This window comes from Macaca thibetana, chromosome 20 (assembly GCF_024542745.1).
Source record: "Macaca thibetana thibetana isolate TM-01 chromosome 20, ASM2454274v1, whole genome shotgun sequence".
Lineage (NCBI taxonomy): Eukaryota > Metazoa > Chordata > Mammalia > Primates > Cercopithecidae > Macaca > Macaca thibetana.
In genome coordinates, this window is record NC_065597.1 from 7,662,873 (window position 1) to 7,679,056 (window position 16,184).

Sequence of the window (16,184 nt, forward strand, 5' to 3'; positions counted from 1 at the left end):
GGGTGGAATAAGTCATACAGTGTTCAATGAGATTCCATGTGAGAGAGAGAGAGAGAAAGGGGGGGGAAGATGAAGAAGAAGAGGAAGAGGAAGAGGAGGAGGAGGAAGAAGAAGAAGAGAAGAGAGAAGAAGAGGATGAGGAGGAGGAGGAAGAAGAAAATTAGCCTGCCTTGTTCTTGTTTTCTATAATTGTACCCTACAGCAAAGTTCTTTTTTTTCCTTCCACAAATATTGAGTCAGTTCTATGTCCAGAACCTGTGACAAAGCCTTAATTTATAATGAAAGATCTGCTACAGTTTGTCTTTAAGAATCAGTCTGAAATACAGCTACAAAAATGGACTGATAGGTATGATGAGGACACATAAGGAAGGCACATGAGCAATTCCTGGCCTGTCAGGTAACATAGTTGCAACTCAAATGGAGTCTGAGAATTGATGACTTTCAGCCAGGTAAATGAGTAGGTGACAGAAAATGAATTAGGTTTTAGATGATTAGGTTTGCAGAGTTCAACAGAGAACACAACTTGCTTTGGAAGGATGGAAGTAGTATGATGCAGTGAAGACTGGAACACAGGAGTGATGAGTGCTTGGGGATCAAAGCAGTGGCCATCTCAGGAAGATCTTATGAGACAGAGATAGAAGTTTGGAGTTTATACTGATAGCAAGAGAAGGTTGTCAGAGAAATCACTTGGTCAAATTGCCTCTTACATTTGATAGGTAACTCTTTGGTTCTCTGTGAAGAAGGGAGGATTATACAGGGAACATTTTGAAAATTGTGATGAAGGTTTAGCATAGCCCACACTTGGGACAAATGGTGGTTGGAAAGAAGCAAAGTATGTGAATTCAAGAGAAATCTATGAGGCAAAGTTAGTAGTATTCAAAATTATGTTGATCACAGAAGTTGAAAAGAAGGAAGAATGACAGATGACACAAAATATATACATATATTTCTAAGACAAATTTAAGTACAGAAGAATTGAGGTATCATCTTTCTTTCGGGACTCATGATTAAGGAGAGTTGTTAAAATAGAGTATTCAGATAGTACTTTTCAGCAGATGTGGTTTAATGTTGGAGATATGTTTATTAAAAACAGATTGCCTCCGATTATATAAGAGTATCATAAATGGAAATCTTGAAATTCAATTATAGGACTTGAGATCCTCTCTTTTTTTCATTCTATATTGTGTGTTTTTCTCCCAGAACTGGAGTAAAACTTACTTGTTTTATTCAGACTGATGGTTGTCTCAATATTGTGATGATCCTTGTAAATACCTAGAAATTTCTCTAGATTAAACAAAGCTCTAGTTAAACAATCTTGCATACTCCTTACTTTAAGTCAGCACTACATAAATGCCAATTCCTAAAATAATTTGCCATGTGAGGAGTCTTGACCTTACCTTGAAACCACAAAGGTAAGGTTTTTTTCTTCTTGTTTATTTTCAAACACTATCAAAATTTCTCTGAAAAGTGGAATTTTTAGTATTTGAAAATGCTTTGTTCAGGTATTTTACTTCATTTATTTAAGTGTGGCTGAATAATACTTCTTTTGATTTAGGAACAGATGACTCTGATCTTGCACTCCCCATGGCCCATAAAACTTCTGAACAGAGAATAAAGGAAATGGTCATTCATCAAGTTACCTAGGGGAAAGGGAAGGGATTGCCAAATTACCTCTCCAGTCTGTGTTAACGCTGACCGTCCAAACTATGAACTTTTTAACTATGTTGCTACTATTGTATTCAGAGGTCATTTTTATATAATGACCTCTAACTATTTGAAAAATAAACCTGAACCCATAGACTTTGTGGAGGATGGAGGTAAAAAAAAATAATTCAAATAGCATTTGCTAAAATAAGAGCATGTTTTTTCTGATGATACGTGTGCCATTTTATTTCCCAAAATAAAGCCCCTGAGTACTGCCCTAGATTTTCCCAAAGCACATTCAACAAAGAACTCCTTAAGGCTCTACTGTGTGCCACACAGCAGAAGAATATAGGGTTAAATGATAGGGTTTTGTTATGGTTGGTCTATGTCCCCCCCAAAATCTCACCTTGAATTGTAGGTTCCGTAATCCCTATGAGTCATGGAAGGGACTGAGTGTGAGGTTATTGAATCATGGGGCCGTTCTGGTGATAGTGAGTGAGTTCTCAGGAAATCTAATGGTTTTATAAAGGACTTTTCCCATTTTGCTTGGCAATTCTTCTTCCTGCTTCCCTGTGAAGGTGCCTTTCTTCCCCTTCACCTTCTGCCATGATTGTAAGTTTCCTGAGGCCTTCCTAGCCATACAGAACTGTTAGTTAATTAAACCTGTTTTCTTTATAAATTACCCAGGCTCAATTATGTCTTTATTAGTAGCATGAGATTGGACTAAAGAGTAAATTGTTACCAAGGGAGTGGGGCGCTGCTATGAGGATACCTGTAAATGGGCAAGCAACTTTGGAACTGGGTAACAGGAAGGGATTATAATAGTTTGGAGGGCTCAGAAGAAGATAGGAAAATGTGGGAATGTTTGGAACATCCTAAGGAATTGCTGAATGGCTTGACCAAAATACTCATAGTGATATGGACAATGAAGTCCAGGTTGAGGTGGTCTCAGATGGAGATGAAAAACTTGCTCAGAGCTGTAGCAAAGGTGACTCTTGCTATTCTTTGGCAAAGAGACTAAGGGCATTTTGCCCCTGTCCTGGAGATTTGTGGAACTTTGAACTTGAGAGAGATGATTTAGGGTATCTGGTGGAAGAAATTTGTAAGTGACAAATCATTCAAGTGGAATCAGAGCATAAAAGTTTGGAAAATTGGCAGCCTAACAATACAATAGAAAAGAAAAACCCACTTTCTGGGAAGAAATTCAAGCCCACTGCAGAAATTTGCATAAGTAACGAGAAGTCAAATGTTAATCTCCAAGACAATGGGGAAAATTTATCCGGAACTTGTCAGAGACCTTCCAGCAGCCCCTGTTATCACAGGCCAGAGGCCTAGAAGGGAAAAATGGTTTATGGGGAAGGCCCAGGTCCCCTACGCTCTGTACAGCCTCAAGACATGGTCTTGCCTGCAGGTCCCAGGTGCTTCAGTTCCAGCCATAGCTAAAAGGGACCAATGTATAACTTGGGCTGTTGCTTTAGAGGGTTCAAGCCCCAAGCCTTGGCAGCTTCCATGTGGTGTTGAGCCTGCGGGTGCACGTAGGTCAAGAATTGAGGTTTAGGAACCTCCATCGATATTTCAGAGGATGTATGGTAATGCCTGGATGTTTAGGCAGAAGTCTGCTAAAGGGGGCAGAGCCCTCATGGAGAATCTCTGCTAGGGCAGTGAGGAAGGAAAATGTGGGGTCAGAGCTCCCAAACAGAGTCCCCACTGAGGTACTGCCTAGTGGATCTGTGAGAAGTGAGTCACTGTCCTCCAGACCCCAGAATGGTAGATCCACCCTTAGCTTGCACTGTAGGTGTGGAAAAGCCACAAATACTCTATTTGAAAAATAAATCTTAACCCGTGTACTTTGTAGAGGATAGAGACATTCAACACAAACACTAAACACCAGACCATGAAAGCAGCTGGGAGGGTGACTCCACCCTGCAAAGCCATAGGGGCAGAGCTGCCCAAGGCCATGGAGCCCACCTCTTGCATCAACATGACCTGAGAGTGAGACATGGAGTCAAAGGAGATGATTTTGGAACTTTAGGATTTAATGATTGCCCCATTGGATTTCAGACTTGCATGGAGCCTGTAGCCCATATGTTTTGGCCAATTTTTCCCATTTGGAATGGGTGTATTTACCCAATCCCTGTACCCCCATGGTATCTAGGAAGTAACTAACTTGCTTTTGATTTTACAGGCTTATAGGCAGAAGTGACTAGTCTTGTCTCACAAGAAATTTTGGACTTGGACTTTTGGGTTAATGCTGGAATGAGCTGAGATTTTGGGGGACTGTTGGAAAGGCATGATTGTCTTTTCAAATGTGAGGACATGAGATTTGGGAGGGGCCAGCGGTGGAATGACACGGTTTGGCTGTGTTCCTACCCAAATCTCATCTTGAATTTCAGTTCCCATAATCCCCATGTATCGTGGGAGGGAACTGGTGGGAGCTAATTGAATCACGGCGGTGATTACCACCATGCTGTTCTTGTGATAGTAAGTTCCCATGAAATCTGACAGTTTTATAAGGGGCTTTTCCCCCTTTGCTTGGCACTTCTTCCCGTTGCCCTGTGAAGAGTTTGCCTTTCTTCCCCCTCAACTTCTGCCATGATTGTAAATTTCTGGAGGCCTTCCCACCCATGCAGAACTGTGAATCAATTAAACCTCATTTCTATATAAATTACCCAGTCTTGATAATTGTTCATAGTAGTGCAAGAGCAGACTAATGCAGATTTCTCAAGAATTTTTATTTTATTTATTTTTTAAGTTAGTGTTAATGGTAGTGTGATAAGATTCTATTGCAGCACTTTTTGAAACTTAATAGAGATACTGTATGTGAAAGAATAAAATCAGCAAGACATATCACATGTGAAAATGCCCAGCATATTGTTTTGCACCTTATATTAATAATATTAATAATAATAAATACTAATAGTTTTGTAATAACATATATTGGAAACTGAACTGTGATGGTTAGTTTTATGTGTCAGTTGACTGGGCCATGAGGTGCTCATGTATTTGGTTAGACACTGAATGTGTCTGTGAAAGTAATTCTGGATAAGATGAACATTTGAGTCACTAGACTGAGTAAAGAAGATTAACCTTTCTAACGCAGTGGACATCATCCAATTAGTCAAAAACTTCAATATAACAAAAGGACTGACCCTTTATCACTAGTAAGAAGGAACTCCTCTGCCTGACTACCTTTGAGCTGGGACTTCTGTGGGTTTTTTCTATTTTGCTGTTTTGTTGTTGTTGTTTGTTTTCCTGCATTCAGACTCAAACTGAACCATTGTCTCTTTCTGGGTGTTGAATCTGCCCATCTTTGGACTGGAAGCACGCCAATGTCTTTCCTGGTTCTCAGCCTTTTGGACTAAGACTGAACTATACCATCAGATATCCTGGCTCTCCAGCTTACTGACTACTGATCTTGGGACTTTACAGCATCTACATTATGTTAGCCAATATCTTATAATAAATCTCTTTCTCTATATACATATACATCTTATTCATTCTGTTTCTTTGGAGAAACTAATATATTAATATATTGTAAGTACTTGGCCAAACACTTCATAAGTATTTATTTAATTCTTAAAATTGGCAGTAAATAATGTAATAGTTTTCAAATTTATAGATGAGAAATCTGAAATGTAGGGTTTAAGTAATTTGTCCCACGCCACATAACTGATTTTTAACTCATACCCAATGGTTCAAATATTGCTGTGTTTGAACATTATGCTAGATATCTATTTATAAGCTGCAATACATATATGATATTTATCTTTAGCTTGTACTTGTGAAGTGACAAAGACTGTTCTGAATATGGCTCCCCTCAATATGTAGTGATTAAATCTGTTTCCCAATTAGTGAATACTTTCAAATCCTAAGGCAATTGATGGCATACTGTTTATAGACAAGAAGTAAGTTAAACACACACACACACCCCAACCCACTAGGGCTGGTGAATGTGTCAAAAGGTTCTCTCTAACATGCAAGTGTATTTAAACAGTCAGACTGTCAATATGAAACATTGTTGCAATATTGCTGAATGATATTGTCTATTCAAGCTCTTAGAAAAATTGACTAACACTGGTTAATACTTTTTGTATGTTAGATAGATACAGATATCTAGATGACAGATAAATCGATTGATCAGCCTGTTTTCCTCTCCTTAGGAAATGTCCATCCAGGCTTTCTAAGGGTGGTCAGCTTACTACAGTTCCAGATGAAAACTATTCACACGTGCATTCACTTATCCAGTCAACATTGATTGGGCCTTTCCATGTTGTAATCAAGTTTCTAGACACTGAGACACAGCAAGTGGTGTGCTGCTAAGTGTTTAACAAACGGTTCTCCAGGAAAAACATATTTGTAGCTTTTGTTGATTCTTGTAGCTTAATACCACCTAAAATGACCAATTTTAAGCTACTGGTGTGATGTCAGCCAGAACACAAAATTCCCAAAAGTTTAGCAATTCACTCTCATGACTCATACAAGCCAGCCCCAGCACATGACTGACCCAGTGAGAACAAATCAGACAGGGTCATTCTCTTCTGAATGAACAGCCTAATAGAGAAAAAAATAAGAACATATCTGAATAAGGAGATAAGAAAATACCAGGTAGTAATAATTTATACAAGGTAGAAGGCATTGGAATGGTGATGATGAGAAGACATTCTCAGAACTGAAGATATTGAAAATTAATTTGGAAAAAGTGAAAGTTTGTTGTTCTGAAAATAAATTATTGTAGTGTACTTCCAGAAAGCAGTAATAGCTACTTGAGAGGTCCTATGACCCACTATAGTGTTAAAAAAAGAAAAAGAAGAAAGAAAAGCAAGAAAGCAAGAAAGAGAAAGAAAGAAAAGAAAAGAAAAAAAAGAAAGAAGAGAAGAGAAGAAAAGAAAAGACAAGACAAGACAAGACAAGACAAGACAAGACAAGACAAGACAGGCCCATCTGGTTGGATGAGGATTTCACCCTTTTGCTCCAAGGGTACTTAATAGTTTCATTCTGGCTCTGTAGTTACTGATATGTTTCTTCTTCTCTACTTCATAATTCGTAAGTTCCTTGAAGGCATAGTTTAGCTGTGATTCAAGTGAGTTTACTCCTTTTTCTGGTAGAACATTTGACAAATATCTCCTGGATAATGAAATGCAGATTTTTTCACATTTAGTACACGTATTGCTAGAACTTGAGACTGTTTTTGGTGGTACCTAAACAGACATTGTGGATCAGTAAATTATGTTTTGAACTGAAATGGAGAAAGTTGGTTTCATGGAATGCCCATTGTAACTTATTTTCCATTCTTTGATTGAAGAATTGTTGACCATTGTGAGTATTGATTTCCTATAGCTGTTCACCCTGGAACCCATTACCTAGAGTTGGCTGTGTGAGAAGCAGCTGAATGGCAAGTCAGAGTATGCTTTTTGAAGTGGTTGGTCTTGTGGTTCAAACTGGATCCCATATTTTATATGGCTGTATGCTTTCTTCAATGACTATACATTGTCAATCATGTGATCCCTCTTTTTCCTGAGATTTAGCTATTCTTGTGCATGACAACTTAACAAAAGGGGAGCACACAAGGCTCCAAAGGTGAAATGTTTACTCTACATAGCCCATATTTTAGATCATACCATTGCAAATACACTGTCCAAATGGGGTGAAATTCTGCCCATCTGATTGAGAGAAAGAGAGAGAGAGACTTAAGATTGTTAATTCTCTTGTCCTTTATAATAAACTCAGTGGACAAAATCTCAGTTCAGAGCTCAGAGTTTTAATTTCAGTCCTTCTACACCTCAAGTTTCAGATCCTGCCTGTTTATTTTCCTGCCGTTGTGCTTCAGTCCTTTTCACATCTACAGTGGATAGAGTAATACTTTCTATAAGTAATATATTGGAGATTTTAAGTTGAAAAATTGTATAGCAAATATGCAAATAACTTAAACCTGAAAAAATCACAAAGTAGACATAATTTTTAGCTAAATATTACCATAAGGAACCAACATTTCAACCAGAAGTAGACATAATAAAATAATTCTATAGCCAGATTGTACTTTCTCTTAGTATCTTAACACTATGTACTACTGGTAATGGCAGTGATGGTAGCAGAAGTAGAATTAGCAGCACTATAGATGAATGACCACAGCATCTAACATTTGTTTGTCATTACTATCAGCTATTATTATTACTAATTGATAATCCTGGCCCTGCCACATAGTAGCAGAGTCACTTTGTGTAACTTACATAATCTCTTTAAGCCCTAGTTATTCATCTATAAAATGGGCATAATAATAGTACTGGCCGTGTGTATGTGACTTGAGTATTCATTAGTTAATACATGTGAATAGAACAGTTCTGTCACACAGGAAGTTTCCAATAAATGGTAACTTATCAATTAATAGGCTGAAGTAGTATCTCTACTAATGAATTTTTGATGCGTATTATTTTATTTCCTCATCTAACTGTTAAAAATCAGAGTGACTATGTTAAAAAAAAAACAAAAAAAAACCTTGGATTTAAACTCAAATGTGTCTGAGCGCAAAGCCTGAGGGCTAAATCTTGAGCTCTTCTGGTTTATGAGCTACAAGTTATTCTCCTTGGCTCTATGTCTATAAGACCAAGGAAGAATGATTGAAAGCAAGAGTGATGGAGCTTCACTGAACTTTATATGTGACATAATTAGTGATCTTGGGACACCTTATTTGAAAGCTGTGGGCCAATACTACAAGGAAATATATATCTATGTTGACTACTCCATAATTGAATGCTTCTAAAGTTGACCCATTGTTAATTTAAAGATCTGCTTGGCAAAAAGAGAGCTCTGAGACAAGTCTAAGCGTCATGCCAGAGGGCGTATTTCTGCATGAGTTCCCTCAACGGTTGATCTGTAGTTCTCATTCTGCTTCCCATGTTCTTGCCGAATGAGGTCTTATTTTTATAGTTACATAGTATACTGTATTCTCCCATGGATGCTAAAAAAACATGATTTCTATTGTTGGCATTAAGCTATAATGCCATGTAAGCTATAATCATGTAATTGGAAACAGCTGTGCACACCAGAAATATAATTTAAAGTAGTTTAATTAATACATCTTCATTGACAAATTCCACTCATAATACTGATAATATTGTATGATTCTATCATCAAAAAAGGGAGTTTCTGAATGCTGGCCATTTCCACATTATTTGGTCAACTTTTACTTTTCTAAAGAAAACTGAAAAGTATATATTGAGTGTAATTTTATCTGATCTTCCAATTCTTTTCCTGACTTCTTGCTGCGATTCCCTTCTCTCCTCAAAACCAAAGGCTAATAAAATTACGCTTCAAAATTTGTCTTCATGGTGCAGTGGATGTTGTTGCATGTACCCCCATCCCCATTTCAAATCTGAGGTGCTCATTCCCCCTCTTCCGTGTTGGTGCCACTCCTAAAATTGCATTCAGCTGAAGAGAATTGCTTTATCCAAGGCTATGGCCCCTTTTGATGGGCAGCCTGTACCCAATGACTGGTCAATTGTAAGGGAGTATAAAGGCTCTCTTTGCTTGTCTTCATGTGGTCCCACTTGGAAGGGTCATGCCAGTAGTGGGAATGGCTGCAACCCTAGTTTCAACTGTATCACAGATCAATTCTCCCTCTTGCCAGTCCGGCTTCCTTCACTCCCCTGTAGATGTACACCCTGAAGACACTGTCTGCTGTAGAACTCCACCATAGCATTTGGGTTGTTTGTTTGTTTGTTTGTTTGTTGCTGCTGTTGTTGTTGAGACGGAGTCTTGCTTTGTCGCCCAGGCTGGAGCGCAGTGGAGCGTTCTCGGCTCACTGCAAGCTCCGCCTCCTGGGTTCACGCCATTCCCCGGCCTCAGCCTCCCGAGTAGTTGGGACTACAGGCGCCCGCCACCACGCCCGGCTAATTTTTTTTTTGTATTTTTAGTATAGGCGGGATTTCACCGTGTTAGCCAGGACGGTCTGGATCTCCTGACCTCGTGATCCGCGTGCCTCGGCCTCCCGAAGTGCTGGAATTACAGGCATGAGCCACTGCACCTGGTCACAGCATTTGTTTTTTGAGGAACTCAACCCAAGATAGGTTTTAGACTAATTTCTACTTTATATTATTGTCCTTGCTTTAGCTTTTTGACACCTTTCTGTTTCTTTGCATCTCTGGTGCTGACCCATTCTCTGTTTACTGCTTGCTTTTTGACTCTACCTTTTAAAATCTGCCTTTGGTTCTCATGAATTCTTGTGGACCCAACATAGTAAATGTTATTGTTTACAAAGTCCTTATTCTAAATCCAACCTATTAGTTTATATCAAACCTGGACAGTGATTTACTTTAATGAACCAACTTCTTTTTATTAACATTTAAAACATGCACATACACACACATCATATCATACCCACTCCCACACAGTATATACACACCACAACACACACACACACATATACACACGCACACACTGTCCTTCGTGGTTGAGTATTGCAGCATGATTTATTAAAAAGAAATCTTACTGTCTGAAAATTTGAATAACTTTAGAAGAGAGCATTTTAATTTTTAGAAAATAAATGACAAAACACGTAATTTTTTTTAGGCACATACTATATTCTAGATAACTGTCTCATACCTATTAATTAACTTACTCTGCATCCCTAGCTCCTCAAATATATATCATTATTTTTTCCTATTTTACACATAAAAATATTGAGAAAGTTATCTTAAGTTGCCGTATTTCACCAGAAGAAAAAGGCTATTCAGTATATTTTAACCTGTTTTTTTTTAATGAGATCATTTAAACATAGTAGCAACAGATTTTTTGTAAGACATTTGTCTCAAAATGCTGTTAAACTATTTTAAATTCTATAAAAAAAACATGATTAGTATACACTTTGCTGTAAAAAGTTCACATTATTGAAAACATATGCTTCTGAATGAACATTTGTCAAGTAAGCCTTTATGTTTTTGATCTTTTACAATGCAAAATATTTTTAATGAATGACAATATATCTGCATCATAAACTTTGTCATTAGCTAATACTACAGTTCAAATTCAATTATAATTTCCAATCAACGATCTGAAGTTAAAATGCTTATTCAAATACTAGGGAGATTACTATTCTGAAATCCTTGACAACACCAGTACTCCAATTTAATACTCTCACTTAAAGGAAAGTTTATTTTATTTAAACAACAATATAGAATTTTTGTATATCTGACTTTTTATTTTAATGCAAACAGTTACATTAATTGTTACATCCCATGTCTTAATAGAGTACTGTGAACATACTGGTTTTAGGTTGGATTTATACAGAAGTTGAGAAATTTTAATAAAAAATTTGTTATGATTTAAGAGTCAGGGAAAAAGAAACAGTAATGGAAATCAGAATTTCTCTTGTCAATATTCTACCTTAGCAGTTTTCTTTTCATTTCAAGAAAATTCTATTCACCCCCAGAGATTCACCCCAACATTTTCTTCTGTAGTGCCATAACTGGCACTAATTTGGGTAGTATGATTGACGTTTCATCTATTCCCTGACAAGGGTGGCAGAATCACATCTCAAGCACCTTTTGATGGTGACAAAATTAGCTAATATCACTGCATTCTGTTTTACTTCAATGCTTTTAAAGATGTTTCCAATCTACACTTTGATGACGCATAGCCAAGGCGGTCACACACTGTGAATTTCTAGGTGAGGCTTTGATTTCACATATGCTTGCTCTTTGTTCTGGTATTAGGGAGACCACAGGTTTCAGTTTTTGATGGAGTCAACTCCAGCAGTTATGCACACTTTATACCTAACTGAAATTCTGAAGTGGAATTAGAAAGGCCGTAAAGTAAAGGAAAAGGGTTTTTTAGAAATAAAAATGAGAAATTAGCTAAGAACAAAATTTATTGATGTTCTTATGGGGTGATCCAATGGTAAAAAAATTATGGTCATGGACTTGTAGATGAAATAATCCAGCCCTCATCATTATTAGAGGTAGGGAGTAATTTAGAAGCCTCAGCTATCATTTCATAATTCCAAAGGTGTATACACTAAACAGCATATGGTAAAGCCTGAGTTCCACAGACTAAAGTGTGTGAAGATGTCTTTACCCAAAGTCATTAAGGACCTGTAAGATGAATATGATGCTGTTGCCCAACCACGGACGTATAGGCTAAGAGGAGTGTTGAATCAGAATACAAGTGGTATTTCTAATATTAAATAGATAAAACTACACTTTTATGCATAGTGCCTGAAACAAATATTTTCCATTATTTAAGATAAATTGGAATGGAGATTGGTTATCTCTAGATAGTATTTCTACCTAACATATATTAGTCTTGAGAACATCAAACTTAACAATTGAGACAAGATGGGTCAAAGGTAGATACTTACAGAGCCATTCACATTTTTTCTATCCCACATATTGTAGTATGTTACGGGTTGAATTGTGTCCTTTCAATACTCATTTCATGAAATCCTAACCTTTAGTACTTTAGAAAGTTAATTTATTTGGAAATAGGATGTTTACAGAAGTAACAACATTTAAATGAGGTCATTAGATGTACTCTAATCCAACATGACTAGTGTCCTTATAAAAATGGGACATTTGAAAACAGAGACACAAATATAGGTACAAAAAGACGGCTGTGTGAGCATGAAGGTGGCCATCTACCAGATGAGGATAGAGGCCTGGAACAGATCCTTCCTTTGCAGACCTCTGAAGGAGCCAGCCCTGTTAAAACCTAGATTTCAGACATTTTAGCACCCAGACCTATGAGATACTTGTTCAATCTATACAGTTTGTATTCTTGTGGCATGGCAGTCCTAGCAAACTAATACACATGTTGGTACCAAAAGGTACAATGCTGTTGCAACAAATACATAAATGTGCAGAAGTGTCTTTAGGGCAGGATAATTGACAGAAGTTGAAAGAGTTTTGGCATATCACACATAAAAAGCCTAGGTTGACTTCAATAAACTATTGATAGAAATGTGGATATTAGAGGGATGGTGATGAGGGCTCAGAAAGAATGAAAACAGAGCAGCTGAGCTCCATTAATGTGAGGAGCCAGGAAAACAGGCAGGAACTAATTAGCCTTGCACTGTTACTTTTCAGCACCACATTCCAAATTCTTCCGTACCGGGCATTACATGGTAAGGTTCAACACAGTGTTTCCTCTCCCAGCTACCTCATGGGTTGAGTAGGGGATGGGAGGTGAAGGGGAGTAGTTCTTTGAGGGGTAATTTATAATGGCAGTTTCTTAGTGTTTAAAGCTCTTTACTATAGAGGGCATCTCTTACAAACCCATTAAATACTTGGGACTTTCTTGATCCAGTATTTTTTGGTTTTCCTTATAAATACTACCTCACTAAACAGATGAAACTCCTTAAGGAAAATAAGCGCATACTCAAAAACAAGACATTTAGAACAATAACCATTTTAAAAACAAGTAAGCATTCTGAATTAAATATTTCACCAATTTAAAAATTGTAGAGCATATGGATAAAAATATTCACCTATGTTAAATTAAACATTTAAGATGTTAGTAATATGAGGCAAAGACAGTAAAACATTAAAAGATAAATCTTACATGTAAAAATGTAATATAGATCAAGATATTAGAAACATATATTGAATTGAGGGAATATCTTCTGAGAAATGTCTCAGAAAAAGGCAAGGCCAAAAAATGTATTACTTTTTCTTCTTTTGAGACGGAGTCTTGCTCTGTCACCCAAGCTGGAGTACAGTGGTGAGATCTCAGCTCACTGTGAACTCTGCCTCCAGGGTTCAAGTGATTCTCCTATCTCAGCCTCCCAAGTAGCTGAAATTATAGGCATGTGCCACCACATATGGCTTTTTTTTTTTTTTTTTTTTTTTTTTTTTATTTTTAGTAGAGACAGGGTTTCACCATGTTGGCCAGGCTGATCTTAAACTCCTGACCTCAAGTGATACACCTGTCTCAGCCTCCTAAAGTGCTGGGATGACGGGCACAAGCCACTGAGCCCAGGCAAAATGTATTAATTTGAGAGAATATCTTCTGAGAAATCTCTCTAAAATAAAATATGAAGAATATATTAAAAGAAAACTTAGAGGTACAGAAACAGAAATATAAACTCTCTCATCCAAAGAATGTGATTCAAAGAAAAAAATCATGGAGGAAAATTAAAATGAAGAAAAAGAAACATTTAAATAAATAATTTAATTACTTTTATAGAGTACTAATACTTAAGAAATAAAAGGCAACTCAGATTGAAATGTCTTGTCAAGAACCAAGGAAGTGATAAGGAAAATGGCCACACCTAGACCTACTTCAGAGTGAAATTCAACAATATTAAAAAAATTATGTGCATGTTAAAATTTTTATAGAAAAAATATCACATGCAAAACAACAAGATTAAGGCTAAAATAATTTCTAACAATATTAAACACAATAAAGCAACAGATAATTATTTTCAACAAATTAGAGGAAAAGAAGGGATGTGTTAACCCACATGGTCATGCAATTGAAGTCATGTTAAAAGTATTTACAGCCAGATAAAGCCTCAGAAGTTTTGTCACATGAAGACTGTATTAGTTCATTCTTGCACTGCTATAAAGAAATACCTAAGACTAGGTAATTTATAAAGCCAATTAAAACTTAATTGGTTGATGATTCTGCAGCCTGTTATAGGAAGTATACCTGGGGAGGCCTCAGGGAACTTTCAATCATGATGGAAGGCCAAGGGGAAGCAGACACGTCTTACATGGCTAGAGGAAAAGGAAAAGAGAGTGAGTGGGGAGGTGCTACACACTTTTACAAACCCGACCTCTTGATAACTCACTATCAGGAAAACAGCACCAAAAGGGATATCAGTCACCTCCCACCAAGCACCTCTTCCAACACTGGGGATTACAGTTTGACATAGATTTGGGCAGAGAGACCCAAATTCAGATGATATCAGATTACAGTGGTCAAAAGTATTTTATAGAGTACTAAAATAGGATGACACAGAAATTAAAAAGATGCTGCCAGAGATATATGAAGTGAAGATGCCCAAATAACTCAATAAAGTTTGTAAACCAACAGACATAAGAAGAGACTGTATCTTTAATAGACTAGAAAATAAATTAGTACTTTTTTTCTAGGAAGAGTCAGATGATAAATATTTAGGCTTTAGGAAGCAAATAGAATATATGCAACTTCTATTCATTTCTGGTCTCAAAGATGTCATCACAATGAGAGTTGAAAGTGTGAGTATAACATGAAATCCTACATTGTTATAAAATTATTTTCTTACTACTGAAGAGTGTGAATATCCATTTACATGTGATAAAATTAAGAGAAAAAATTACATATTGAAGTAATAAGTTAATTTCAAATTATTAATAATTGAATATAAATGAACTAAGTACAATGAATATAAATGGACTAAACTCAGAAGTTAAAAGAGAAAGATATTAGGAAAAAATCTCGGTATACAATATATACTAAATAAATAAATAAGAAAAACATAGGGAATCATAGCAAAGAATACTTGTAACTTTATTAATATCATATAAAATGAACTTCAGACAAATGTACAATATGTAAATATCATAATGTAACAAATATTCTGAACAAAGCAATCAATAACTTTAATAATATGAACAGAGTAGTGCTTTCTATTTCTCAAGTTCTCATGTTTCCTTGAAATATTAACCAAAAAAAAAATGGTAACTTTTCCCCCAATTATCTATCACTGGATATTAAATCACTCAACTTCAAAGGTTAAAAGAACAATAATTGTATTATCTCTCATGATGCTATAGTTGGTACCAAGGGCTGGAACCATGTAAAGTTTTACTCATTAGCATTTGTGGCACTTGCACTGGGAAAATTCAACAACTATGAGCTGGAACAATAGTGGCTCTATAAGCTTCTCCATCTCCATGTAATCTTGCCATGTTGTATTTTCATCATGGAGGCTCAGAATAGCTGGACTCCATTCTTGATAACTCAAGATCCAAAGGTTTGTGTCCACAGAGACAAAAAGAGGCAGTCAGAAGTTGTATTGATGATTATGATGTAATCTTGAAAGTTACAAAGACTATGCCCTTTATGTTCTCTTCTCCAAGGTAGTCACAAAGGCCTGCCAAGGTACACTTACGAGTGAAGTGTCCAAGAATTTATAAGCATGTTTTAAAAGCACGGTAATGTTCTAGGTCATAAAGAAAATTCTAGTACATTTCATTGAATGGATAAACAAACTGATCTTGGAACTTTGAATAATTCATATATTCACAATATTAACATATTAAAAATAACAATAATTTATTTTCAAATGATATAGAGAATCTATGCCTGATAAAATTAATTTATTATTAGTGGGGGAGGAGTGGCAGACAAAGCAAACTGCTTGGTAAAGGAAGAATAGAGTTTCCTTAATCTGACAAAGAAATAAAGAAATATGAAGATTAAGTGTAATCTCAAACAAAAAATTATTAGGCATATTGCTTATAAAATTGGAAATGAGTCAGGGTGCCAGTGTAATACTTGTATTTACCATTTATCAGTAATTAAATTAAGGTAAAAAAACTCGATGTTTGAGGTTGGAAAAAAAC